This window comes from Dendrobates tinctorius, unplaced genomic scaffold (assembly GCF_039654945.1).
Source record: "Dendrobates tinctorius isolate UK_male_01 unplaced genomic scaffold, ASM3965494v1 ptg000162l, whole genome shotgun sequence".
In the NCBI taxonomy this organism is placed as follows: domain Eukaryota; kingdom Metazoa; phylum Chordata; class Amphibia; order Anura; family Dendrobatidae; genus Dendrobates; species Dendrobates tinctorius.
Window position 1 is genome coordinate 66,691,015 of NW_027361829.1, and position 7,580 is coordinate 66,698,594.

The 7,580-nt window shown below is 49.0% G+C and overlaps 1 long non-coding RNA gene across 1 annotated transcript; it reads right to left on the reverse strand.

Annotated features, from left to right (window-relative positions):
- Positions 1 to 4,130: 4,130 nt before the first annotated feature.
- Positions 4,131 to 5,028, reverse strand: LOC141052597 (uncharacterized). Its single transcript, XR_012220854.1, has 2 exons — positions 4,750 to 5,028; positions 4,131 to 4,486 (listed from the first exon to the last, which is right to left on the reverse strand). It is a non-coding gene; the product is annotated as an uncharacterized lncRNA (long non-coding RNA).
- Positions 5,029 to 7,580: the final 2,552 nt, after the last annotated feature.

A 7,580-nucleotide genomic window follows, 5' to 3' on the forward strand; every position in this document is an offset into this window, starting at 1 on the left:
TATGAGAATGCCTCTCTAATATGTATACAAAACTGTTATATGTGTTTATCAGATGTCACTATCTGCATCCAAAAATGTCCTTCAGTGGCTTTTAGTTGTCATGGAAATCTTCGTAGAGGGTCCTGAGAGATGAAACAGATTGGTACCAAAGTGCAGACCATGTAAGTAATGTCCACCACAATGTGATTATACATCTTCACGAGAAGAATTACTTTATGCACTTTATAAATAACTGGAAATATTTCATATCTGCAATATGGAGAGCGGCCATATAGTATATGAACTGACATTCCGCAGCGCTTTACAGTTTCGCACATTACCATCACTGATGGGGCTCACAATCTAAATTCCCTATCAGTATGTCTTTAGAATGTGGGAGGAGGAAACCCACGCAAACACGGGGAGAACATACAAACTCCTTGCAGATGTTGTCCTTGGTGGGATTCGAACCCAGGACCCCAGTGCTGCAAGGCTGCAGCGCTAACCACTGAGCCACCGTGCTGCCCGTATTGGTTATAAGGATTTCTTTCCCCACTGCACTATTATAATGCAGGGGCAAATGTAAGTAAATAGAAAGTTCTGACTGCATTTATGTAGATTTGACAATTTAGGAAGCTGTCTGTACACATTGCTTATACTTATACACGTCTCTCTACTATCCCAGACAGAGAAAAAAAAGGGTCGAGCATGTTAAATCCAACATGCTTAATCCTTTGGAAATCATTCAATATCAGTGGCTCAATATTTGTTCCCCATTGAAATAAAAATGCATGATTGGCCAAATCAAGCATACATGTGTATAATATCTCACCGTGATCTGTACTATTTGTCCTACTTTACTGCTAAGGGCTCAGTCACATGTCAGTTTTTTGTGTACAAGTTCTATCCATGTATTTTACAGATAACACTTGCACCTATAATCGTAAACAGAGCTGTTTACATGTCCACGATTTTTTGCAGACTGAGCAGTACTCGCAAAATCGTTGAAAACATTTCCAGTTTTGAGCTGATGGTCAGATAAAAATCGGAAAGGCAAATCTATGGGTCTGTGAAAAAAAAATAAGACAGCACTCAAATGCCATCCGAGTGTAGTATGATTTTCACGGACTGTTATGTAGGGGGAAATGGAGAAAGTTTTTTTTTTACAGATGAAAAACTGATGAAACTTTTACCAAACTCTGATGAAACTCTGACCAAAATCACTAATGAAAGTCGATCAGTTATTCTCATACGTGAAAAATACTGACGTTTGAATGACTGTAAGATATTTACCATTGTTGTGGACACAGTCACACACAAAAGTAGTTTTTATCCACACAAATACTTCACATTTTCTCTAAGGGTATGTTCCAATGGTCAGTAATGGCTCAGTATTTGCTCAGGATTTGGCGCTGGTGAAATCTGTACCAAATCTGCATCTGAGGTCACTGGCAGGTCACCTGCACTTTTGATGCGTTTTTTCATTGCATGCGATTTTTTGTCACTTGAAATAAGGCTATTTGAAAGTTGGCTTCTGGGAAGGAAAAAAAAGTGATTTCCTGTTTGCAGATATATCGGGGTATGTTCTCACGATCAGTAAACGCTGCAGGTTGGATGCTGCATTCATCCGCAGTGTCCAACCTGCAGCGTCCAGCTGTTACAGCATAGTGAATTGGATTTGAGGAAATCCCATGCCCACTATGCGTGCACCGATGCCTGCGGCTCACCCGCAGAGACAGATATGAGGCGTGTCTTTCCAGACCGCAGCATGTCTATTGATGTAGTGGAGACACTCCGTCTCCACTGCGTAAATTACCCATAGACTTTCATTAGATCTGGTAAAACCACATTATCTTCCTAGCCACATGCGTATTAAGTGCGGGAACGCAGCTTACTACGCATGTGTGCTAATTTACATAATGGTGAATCTTGTGGCACAGCCAGAAGTACACGACACAGGGAGTGGAAGGAATGCACAGAGACAGGTCCCCTCATTTTTGATAAATAAATAATCATTTTTTAAAAAATTGCCTGGGGTCCCCCTATATATGTTAACCAGCCTGAATAAAGCAGGCTACTGGGACTGGTATTTCAGGCTGGTAAGGAACCAATATCCATGAACCTTACCAGCCTGATAACACCACGCCGCAGCAGTCTGCTTACCTTGGATGGATAGCAAAAATAGTGGGATCCCCTCCAAAAAAAATAGCGTGGGGTCCCCCTATATTTGTTAACCAGCCAAGGAAAAAGCAGACAGCTGTGGCCTGGCATTCTCAGGCTTGTGAGGCCCATGGATTTTGGCCCTCACCAGCCTAAAAATAGCAGCCTGCAGCCGCCCCAGAATTGGCACATCCAAAGATGTGCCAATTGTGGCACTTTACCCGGCTCTTCCCACTTGCCCTATAGCAGTGGCAAGTGGGGTAAAATTTGTGGGGTTGATGTCATCTTTGTATTGTGCGGTGACATCAAGCCTACAACTTCGTAATGGAGAAGCGGTTTTAAGACACCTCTCCATTACAAATCCTATAGTCACATTGTAATAAAGCACAGACACACAGAAAAAAAGCTCTTTAATTGAAATAATGACACAGACTCCTGTAATATTCTAAATTAAACATAGTTACCCTCGATCTCCTGTAATAAAAATAAAGTAAAAAACAAAAATATACCATACCTGTCTGCAGAGAAGATATACATACTGTCCCACGACAACTCCAGTCCTGCTACATCTGGATGCTTTTGGCTGAATGGTGGCATTATGCCTCCATCCAGCCTGACATCCAGACACAGCAGAGCTTCCAGCTAATCACCGAAGACAACTCGGACTCCAGCTGTCACCTGTACTGCAGTTCTCACAATCAAATTTAGGAGAAAAAAGGGAGCAAATGAATCCAAGTAGTATAAAAATATCAAAATCCTTTATTAAATGCGAGCACAGACAATATATATAAATAAGGCTGGTTTCACATTAGCGCATTTTCAGCGCGCGCACGGCCGGGGGTAGCTCCGCCCCCGAGCCGGCTCTCTGCCCGGCGTGCCCGCCCCTTGCTTGTAGCGCCGCCTACTAGCGGACAGCGGCGCCTGCGATCGGCGCACCCTATCTTTAGCATAGGGTGCGCAGATCGTGCGCAGGCCGTGCGCTAGTTGCGCTTTGACCTGCGCTGCGCACTTTTGACGGTGCGCCGTGCGCGCCAAAATCCGAAAAGTTTGATTTTGGCGCGCACGGCGCACCATCAAAAGTGCGCAGTGCAGGTCAAAGCGCAACTAGCGCACGACCTGCGCACGATCTGTGCACCCTATGCTAAAGATAGGGTGCGCCGATCGCAGGCGCCGCTGTCCGCTAGTAGGCGGCGCTACAAGCAAGGGGCGGGCACGCCGGGCAGAGAGCCGGCTCGGGGGCGGAGCTACCCCGGCCGTGCGCGCGCTGAAAATGCGCTAATGTGAAACCAGCCTAACCAGCAAAGTTGCAGATGACAAATAGACACCAATATTAAGAAGGCAAGTGGGGGTGAAAAAAAAAAAGACTGCAACTGTATATAACATTAGCCATGATAGTTTGTAAAATATGCCGACACAAGGGCTGTTACAAATGCCAAATAATCGCCATATAGGCTGAACAAAATATCCTCAGGGCAACCATCCGATGTGTAATCAGGCAATAGGGCTAATGACGGCAAGCAGAATCCATAACATTCATCATAAGTTACATCATATATCAGCGACAGTCATATGGAAAAAGCTTACCAGGTGGTGCACAGTTACCCCCAGCCATGGAACAAACCTCCGACGTACGTTTCGCGCTCAGGAGGCGCTTTCTCAAGGAGATGAGGCTATAATGAACTGCAAGACCTTATGTAGTCCTAGTAACGGTCACATGCAGAGTCACGTGACCCGTATCCACCAATGAGAGCGGCCATAGCGGCGCATGTGCCGTGCTGCCACCAGGTCCTCCACCATGAAACAGGCGTCCAGCGTCAGAGCGCACGCGCAGAGGATTACCCCCGCGCGAGCGTCCGAGGCAAATGGACACAGGTCGCATGAAGAGGGCAACTGGGGGGCACGAACCGCATGCGCACGGCCGAAATCTAAGGGCACACCTCACACTTCTGACAAAAGATATACTGGTGTATGTATGGCAACATAAATATATGAACAAACAAAAAAATTTTTTTTAAAAAACATATATAAACACGCACAATTATAATCATATAACAGGTGTAACACTGAGACCACGTAATATGACAGATGGCACAGGCATATTCAGATAAAATTCAAAAACAGAGACAATGGATGTTAATAAGCATATCTTCAAAAATCCCCAATAAGTAGATGGTATATATAGAAATTGTCCATACACCTACAGGAGACACAGAAATAAGTTCATATCCAGAATATCATCTTCACTAGTATGACATATCAGCCCAGCGACGAGTCCAGAGGAAACATCCACAATATAGGTCCCAGGAAGATCCCATTAATCCAAAATAGCCACAATTAAAAAGTGACACTAGAATGAAAAAAACACACAAAGGGTTAAAAACAAATAAAATAACCACGGACATGGGGGAAATGTGCGAAATGGTGGATGCAGGAGAGGCACAGAAAATAAGACTATAAAACTATAAAAAAGAGGCAAAACTTAGGGACTCATTGAGACCTTTCGGAGTCACCGTATCCAAGGTGACAATCCATTTAGTCTCTCTTTGGGCTAAAATCTTCTTGTAGTTCCCTGCTCTAACCCCCCAGGTGGATACAGTCAATTCCTCTCACCATAAATGTTTGAGGGTCACAATTGTGAAACATCTTGAAGTGGCGAGGGATAGTCTTGAGGGTAGAGCAGTCGGCCACTGTCTTGGCAGCCTGAATGTCCCGCACATGCTCACGCACCCTCACACGCAGGGCCGCACCTATAATGAGGCCATATGAGGTTGTGGCTCAGGCGGGCAGACAGCTGCTATGCGCAGGGGGCCGCATTATGCGCTCTGCTACCAGCAGCACCTACAATTTAGCCTGCAGCGCTGATGCTGCTGGTAGAGTGCAAAGGCTTGTAAGTGATGAGGTCACAGGAGGGAAGGAGTCAGGGCCCCTGATCATGTGACCCCTGACTCCTCCCCTCCTGTGACCTCATCACAGGTCCTGTGCGCATAAGCCCTTGGTCTGTCTGTCATCTCCGTCCCTGCTCTCCTCTGCTGCTATGTTCTATTCTCTGCCACAGCCAGGACCTGTGATGAGGTCACATGAGGGGAGGAGTCGAGGTCACATGATCAGGGACCTCAGAGTATGCAAGACTTTGCTGTGCTGGTTGTCATCGTGTTGAATGAGGCAAGTTTCTGTGTGGGGTCAGGAGGGGTTTACATAACAGGATGGAAGCCTACAACTTGCAGTAACCATTGATCCACCAAACCGCTGCACGACCAGCTCTAGCCTCGCCTACTGTATCTTCACCCATCCTGTTGTAGATTGTGAGCCCTCGCGGGCAGGGTCCTCTCTCATCCTGTGCCAGTTGTGACTTGTATTGTTTAAGATTACTGTACTTGTATGTATTATGTATACCCCTCCTCACATGTAAAGCGCCATGAAATAAATGGCGCTATAATAATAAATAATAATAATAATGTACCAGAGCCACACGTGTGCGAGGTGTACGGAGCAGAGCCATTTGTATGCGAGGTGTACGGAGCAGAGCCATTTGTGTGCGAGACGTACAGAGCGGAGCCGTGAGTGTGTGAGGTGTACGGAGCGGAGCCGTGTGTGCGAGGTGTACGGAGCAGAGCCGTGTGTGTGCGAGGTTTACGGAGCAGAGCCGTGTGTGTACGAGGTGTACAGAGTGGAGCCGTGTGTGTACGAGGTGTATGGAGCAGAGCCGTGTGTGCATGAGGTGTACGGAGCAGAGCCGGGAGTGCGTGAGGTGTACGGAGCAGAGCCGTGTGTGCGTGAGGTGTACGGAGCAGAGCCATGTGTGCGTGAGGTGTACAGAGCATAGCCGTGTTTGCGTGAGGTGTACGGAGCAGAGCATGTGTGCGTGAGGTGAGCAGAGCCATGTGTGCGTGAGGTGTATGGAGCAGAGCCGCACGTGTGCGAGGTGTATGGAGCGGAGCCGCACGTGTGCGAGGTGTACGGAGCGGAACCATGTGTGCGTGAGGTGTACAGAGCAGAGCCATGTGTGCGTGAGGTGTACAGAGCAGAGCCATGTGTGCATGAGGTGTATGGAGCGGAGTCGCACATGTGCGAGGTGTACGGAGCAGAGCCATGTGTGCGAGGTGTGTGGAGTGGAGCCGTGCGTGTGCGAGGTGTAGGGAGCAGACCCATGTGTGCGAGGTGTATGGAGCGGAGCCGCGTGTGTGCGAGGTGTATGGAGCAAAGCCGCACATGTGCGAGGTGTACAGAGCGGAGCCGCGTATGTATGAGGTGTACAGAGCGGAGCCACGCTTGTACGGGTTGTATGGAGTGGAGCTGTGTGTGTATGGGGCATACAAAATGGAGCCCTGTGTGTATGGAGCAGAGTCGCATGTGTATGGAGCGGAGCCGTGTGTGTGTGCGAGGTGTACGGAGCAAAGCCGCATGTGTGTACAAGGTGTACAGAGCGTGGCCACGTGTGTACAAGGTGTACGGAACAGAGCCGCATGTGTACGAGGTTTACGGAGTGGAGCCATGTGTGTACTGAGTGGAGCCGTGTGTGTGCGAGGTGTACAGAGCGGAGCCGCATCTGTGCGGAGCAGCGTGTATATGGGGTGTACGGAGCGGAGCCGCGTGTGTATGGGGAGGAGCCGCATGTGTGCGAGGTGTATGGAGCAAAGCCGCATTTATACAAGGTTTACATAGTGGAGCCGTTTGTGTACACGGAGTACCGAGAGTGGCCACATGTGTAAAAGGTGTACAGAGCAGAACCGCATGTGTACGAGGTTTATGGAGTGGAGCCGTGTGTGTGCGAGGTGTACAGAGTGGAGCCCCGTGTGTACGGAGCGGAGCAGCATGTGTACGGGGTGTACGGAGTGGAGACGCGTGTGTATGGAGCGGAGCCGCGTGTGTGCGAGGTGTACGGAGCGGAGCCGTGTGTGTACAAGGTGTACGAAGCAGAGCCGTGTGTGTACGAGGTGTACGGAGCAGAGCCGTGTGTGTACGAGGTGTACGGAGCAGAGCCGTGTGTGTACGAAGGGTACGGAGCAGAGCCGTGTGTGCGTGAGGTGTACGGAGCAGAGCCATGTGTGCGTGAGGTGTAAAGAGCAGAGCCATGTGTGCGTGAGGTGTACGGAGCGGAGCCGCACGTGTGCGAGGTGTACGGAGCAGAGCCACACATGTGCGATGTGTATGGAGCAGAGCCATGTGTGTGAGGTGTACAGAGCAGAGCCATGTGTGCGTGAGGTGTACAGAGCAGAGCCATGTGTGTGTGAGGTATATGGAGCGGAGTCGCACATGTGCGAGGTGTATGGAGCGGAGCCGCACGTGTTCGAGTTGTACAGAGCAGAGCCATGTGTGTGCGAGGTGTGTGGAGTGGAGCCGTGCGTGTGCGAGGTGTACGGAGCAGACCCATGTGTACAAGTTGTTCGGAGCAGAGCCGCACGTGTGCGAGGTGTACGGAGCGGAGCCGTGTGTGTACGAGG